This window comes from Mauremys mutica, chromosome 1 (assembly GCF_020497125.1).
Source record: "Mauremys mutica isolate MM-2020 ecotype Southern chromosome 1, ASM2049712v1, whole genome shotgun sequence".
NCBI classification, from domain to species: Eukaryota; Metazoa; Chordata; order Testudines; family Geoemydidae; genus Mauremys; species Mauremys mutica.
The window spans coordinates 212,372,245-212,378,442 of NC_059072.1; positions in this window are offsets into that span (position 1 = coordinate 212,372,245).

The following is a 6,198-nucleotide window of genomic DNA, read 5'->3' on the forward strand; positions in this document are numbered from 1 at the left end:
AGCCTGTTCCAATGCTTAAATACCCACAACATTTGAAAGCTTTTGCCTGATATCTAACCTAAATTTCCCTTGCTGCAGATTAAGCCAATTATGTCTTGTCCTTCAGTGGACATGGAGAATAACTGATCATGGTCCTCTTTTTAACAGCACTTAATGTATTTGAAGTTTGTTATCAGGTCCTCCTTCAATCTTCTTTTTTCAAGACTAATCATGCCCAGTTTTTTGGTCCTTTCTTCAGAGGAAGGTTTTCTAAACCTTTTATCATCTTTGTTGCTCTCCTTTGGAGTCGCTCCAATTGGTCCACATATTTCTTTACATTTGGCACCCAGAACTAGACACAGTACTCCTCTTGAGGCCTCACCAGTGCCAAGATGATCCTCTTAATACACCCCAGAATTACATAAGCCTTTTTCACAACAGTATCACATTGGGGGTCATATTCAGATTGAGTTCCACTATAACCCCCATATGCTTTTCAGCAGCTTTATTGCCTACTCCGCCTGTTTCACATTTTGTACTTCTGTGTCTGATTTGCCCTTCCTACGTGTAGACCTTTGCACTGGTATTTATTGGATTTCATCTTCTTGATTTCAGACAAATTGGAGAATTTGTCAAGATTTTGCATTCTAAGCCTGTCCTCCGAAGTGCCAGCAACCCTTCCCAGCTTGGTGAAGTCTGCCAAGTTTATAAGCACTCTCCACTCCATGATCCAAGTCATTAATGAAAATATTGACTAGTACTGGACCCAGGACAGACCCCTGTGGGACCCCAGTCGATACATCCTCCCATTTCACAGTGAACCATTGATAACTACTTCTTGAGTACAGTCTTCCACCCCACCTTATAGTAATTTCATCTAGACCACATTTCCTTAGTTTGTCTATGACAATGTCATATGGGACAGCATCAAAAGCCTTCCTAAAAATCAAGATATATCACATCTGCAGCTTTTACCCACCTACTAAGCCAGTTATCCTAGCAAGGAGGAAATTACCAGTAGGTTGTTTGGCATGATTTGTTCTTGGCAAATACATGTTGGCTATTCTTATTACTCTCTTATCCTGTAGGTGCTTTGTAAGGATGAGGGACTCACTGGTGCGGCACCTCTTGCTGGTCATTCAGGGAACTAGTGTTTCCAGCTCCAGAGCGCCCTCTACAGGTCGGTGTCCCGCTTGCCACTGGGCAAGAGTCCCTCCTGGACCCCTGTGCCCCTTTCAGGCTGCAGTGTTGCACCCTAGTAGTACCCCCACAAATCTGGGTCTCCCCTCCCTGGGGAACCCCCACCCTCTATCCCCACCTCCCCTCAGACTATGGCTACTGCCAGTCTCAACTTTGCTGTAGTGAATGGGGGCTGACTCAGTGTAAATGCCACTCATCACTGGCAAGGGGGGTTTGGATCTGCTGCCTCTGTCTACCCTTGGGTTGCCCCTCTTCAACCCCAGTATCCTTTCCTTGGCCTTTACCAAGGCCTGTAGCCTGTAGGGTTTCCAGGCCTGAGCTCCCCAGCTCCTCTAGCCTTCCCCCAGCCCTGCATCAGTCTCTGTATCCTACTTAGCACCTAGCAGCCAGGCCCATCTCTCACCACATCTAGAAAGAAACTGACCCTTTGCTCCTGGCCCACTGCCCTCTTATAAGGGCCAGCTGGGCCCTGATTGGGGCATGGTCACATCTGTGGCTGGTTCCCCAATCAGCCGAGGCTTGCAGCTCTTCCTAGCCGCAGTCCTCACACAGCCTCAGCACTGTCCCAGGGCAGGAGTGGGTGACCACCCTGCTACATGCTTACAAATTGAATGTTTCATAATTTGTTCCAGTATATTTCTGGGTATTAAATTTAGGCTGACAGTCTATAATTCCCCAGGTTCTCTTTGTTACCCTCTTCAAAGACAGGTACTATGTTTGCCCTTCTCTGGTTCTCTGGGACCTCACCTATCCTGCATGAGTTCTCAACAGTCATTGCTAACAGTTCTGAGATTGCTTCAGCTAGTTCCTTAAGGTACCCCAGAATGAATTTCATCAGGTCCTGCCAACCCAAATACATCTAACTTATCTAAATATTACTTAAATGGTTCTTTCCCTATCTTGGCTTGTGTTCCTTTCCCCTTGTTGTTAATACTAATTGTGGTAAGTAACACAATTACTTGTGTTAATTGTGTTAAGTAGTTAATTGTGCTAAGTGATAAGCCTTTTTAGTGAAGACTGAGGCAAACTAGGTATTGAACATCTCAGCCTTCTTGATCTCATCCATGCTTAGCTCTTCTTCCCTGCTAAGTAGTGGACCTACATTTTCCTTCATCTTCCTCTTAATGTGTTTATGTAACCTCTTCTTATTGCCTTTTATGACCCTTGCTAGGTGTAACTCATTTTGTGCCTTAGTTGTCTGATTTTTGTCCCTACGTGCTTATGTTGTTCTTTTTAACTCATTGTTAGCAATTTGGCCACATTTCAACTTTTTTAAGGATTCCTTTTTGATTTTCAGGTCACTAAAGAGCTCCTGCTGGAGCTATATTGGGAGAGTTTGCTGTTGAGACTTCCATTTTGTCTCTTTGAGAAACTGCTAGCTCTCCTGAACTCCTTTTTTCCTTAGATGTTCCTCTCATGGCACCCTACCTACCAGTTCTCTGAATTTATCAAAGTCTGGTTTTTTTTAAGTCTTTCATCCTTATTCTGCTGCTCTCACTCCTTTCTTTCCTTAGAATCAGGGAATCTATCATGTCATGGTCATTTTCACTCAAATTGCCTTCCACCTTCAGATTCACAACCTATTTCTCCCCATTAGAATCAAGTCTAGAATGCCTGTTCTCCTACTCCCCCAAGGAGAAGGTTCTGAAGGAGCTGTAAAAGAGGCTGCAACTTTGTGCACTCAAGACAGATATGCACCAGGGTCTCCCTGATGCTTCAGAAGGGGCAGGTGTCGGGGACAAGTGTCAGCTGTGCCCAGTACACACCCATGCTCATGGCTCCATGAAGGAGCCACCAGTTAATATCCCCGGTGGACCGTGGAACCACTGTAGAATACAGGTTGGCCCACCGGAGCTCCTCACCCTCCACAGGTGGTAGGAGGTCCCACTGCTTCGTGTCAGGGCGGGACATGAGGGTGAGGAAATGGAATGTGTGGAGCACGAGCATGTACAGTTCCTTCGGCGCAGTTCAGAAGTGAACCAGCTGCAAGTCACACAGCCGGCTCAGAGTATGCAGAGGAGGCTAACGGGGCAGGGTTCCCACTGTGTAGGGAATTAACAGGTCAGCCTGCACTCTGATCATTCTGATACATATTAGTTCCTTCACCCTGCTCCCACAGAAAACTGATAGGAATAATTAAAGTCAGTTAGCTAATCTGGCTTGTGGACGAAGTGACCTAATGAGTCAGTCAGCCCATCAGTTTAAGTCAGATAAGTAGGGCCCTACCAAATTCACAGCCGTGAAAAATGCATCACGGACTGTGAAATCTGGTCTCCCTCGTGAAATCTGGTCTTTTTTGTACTTTTACCCTATACTATGCAGATTTCACCAATGTTCCTCAAACTGAGGGTCTCAACCCAAAAGGAGATCATGGGGGGGGGGACACAAGGTTATTGTAGGGGGGTCATGGTATTGCCATCTTTACTTCTGCACTGCCTTCAGAGCTGGGTGGCCAGAGAGTGGTGGCTGGTGGCCAGAGAGCGGTGGCTGCTGTCTGTGTGCCTGGCTTTAAAGGCAGCGCCCTGCCAGCAGCAGCAATACCATCCCATGCCACCCTTACTTCTGTGCTGCTACCTTCAGAGATGGGTGGCCAGAGGATGGCAGCTGCTGGGCTGGAGAGGACTCAGCTCTGCAGGCAGCAGTGCAGAAGTGAGGCTGGCAGTACTATACCATGCCATCCTCACTTCTGCGCTGCTGCTGGCAGTGGTACTGCCTTCAGAGCTGGGCTCTTGGCCAGCAGCCACCGCTCTCCAGCCACTCCTCTGAAGGCAGTGCCGCCACCAGCAGCAGTACGGCAACCCCCCCCTGCAATAACCTTGTGACCCCCCCAACTCCTTTTTGGGTCAGGACCCTTACAATTACAACACTGTGAAATTTCAGATTAAATAGCTGAAATCATGAAATTTATGATTTTTTAAATCCTATGACCATGAAATTGACCAAAATGGACAGCGAATTTGGTAGGGCCCTACTGATAAAGAGGAACAGGAAGGATGTGCTAGGGGGAGGGCAACAGGGCTAGCTGAGCCCAATCTCATAGATATCTCAGGCAAAAGAGATCTTGGCCCCTCTCAGGTCCTGAGGAGACAGCCTAAGCCATAAGGAATATTGTGTAAACGGTACAGTTGTGTGGGCCTGCGAGGGTGTTGGTGGTGGGAACTCAAATAAATGGCCCATTGGATACACAGCCAGGGGAGTCTGAGATAGTGCCTGTGGTGCAAAGAGGCAGGAATGGAGCCCACCCTGTTACAGGCCTAGATACTCGATCCTCACCTCTGGCTGAACCGAGCAGGGGGCAGAACCCAAGCATGGCAGTGGGTGCAAAGGCAGCTGAATATCTGTTTTGTACTTTTTCAGACCCATCAGTCTGTAATGTTCTAATTCTAGCTGCATTGGGCTTTGGCATCTGCACTGGGTTTTGGCACCCAAGCTGAAAATAAATTGAGCAGAAGGTGCAGCATCCCACGAGCCCACAATATTCCCAGGAGAAATTTGGGGAGTGTCCCACAGCAGGGAAAGTGCAGCGAAAGATTATAGAGCATGTAAAGTCTGTTTTCCAACATAGCTAAGGCTGAAGTCTTGTTTTCTGTATAAATGTTGGGTACTTGTTAGCTGCACCACACCTTTGCCTAAGGTACCACTGGAGCAATTATATTTTTTGCATCTTCTTGTAACTCTCAAGGCTGACTCAGCGCTCCCTGCACATGCAATGCACTTTCATTCCTTAGGTTCACTTAGTGAAACCAGGCTCCAAAGAAAGAATGCAGCCCTCCCCATATAGCAAGCCAGTCCAAGGTCTAGTCATCAGCAATGTACTGCATGATAAGTGTGCAGCAATAAACAGCACAATAAGAGATAAGCTAAAGCAGGAATCACATTTTTATTTGCAGGTGCTTCTGTACATCTGCTGTAAAAGATAGAATTCTGCTATGAATTTCAGTAGTTTAAATCCAAAGTAACAACTGATTTCAGCTGATCTCCATTTACACTGGTGTGAGTGAAATCAGAATTTGGCCCTTATTCCCAAATTTACATCAGCATAATTGACAGCAGAATTTGTATTTTCCCCAGTAACCTGTAACGATCAAACAAAGTAAAAATTAAATTTGGCATCCAGGTGGGTTTTGATAACATTCCTAGGCACTGGATCTGATTCTTTACCATCTTGCAGTCAGTCACACCTATACCATGTGAGTTTAAATTGCAACCATTTTGACTGGATAGTGTCTTACACCCAATGAGGTAAAGGTATAAATGAGCATACAAAGAGCAAGGCAGTGGAGAATCAGGCTCAGTGATTCTAGTCTTTCTTACTTATGAAAATTTGCACCTGTGTAGTCTTTTATGCCAGAATCATGGGGATTGATTTTTTTTTCCATGTAAAAAGAATGACAACTTTGATTGAGAGCTAGGAGATTGCAGGAATGGACAAAATGATTTCTATGCATAGAAGTAGTTCCACTGAAGTCAATGGAACTATGCCAATTTATACCAGCTGAGGATCTGACCCATTATCTGAATTTTCTATATACATGGATTTGCAATAAGTATTTATCCTATGTAACTAAAACAATCCACACACTATCAAGGGGAAAAATGAAAACCTGAAGGTTTTGTATTACACAGTGGGGCATGTTTCATGTAAAATGGTTAACAATAACAACTAGCCAAACTGGTGTATTACATTGTAGCCATTTCTGATTTGTCCAACATTCTCAATGTGAGCAAAAGTTTTAACTCAGCATTTATCTGGAATATAGAATCAGCTTTTGTTCAGCACTGCTAGGAAGCCATAGCCTGTAATCAATAAAGAAAATAGCACTCACGCTTTTATAACATGCTAAATTTATCGTGATAAATAATATTATCTGCTCTTATCACATTCATCTAAAAACAAAATAGGTGCTAAGTCAGCAAGTAGTAAGCAAAACAGGAAAGTAGTTAATTAAAACCCAGATTGTGTAATAATAGCTTCATATTATAACACACTTTTCTGCTTGAAGGATCCCATCCTGCTCT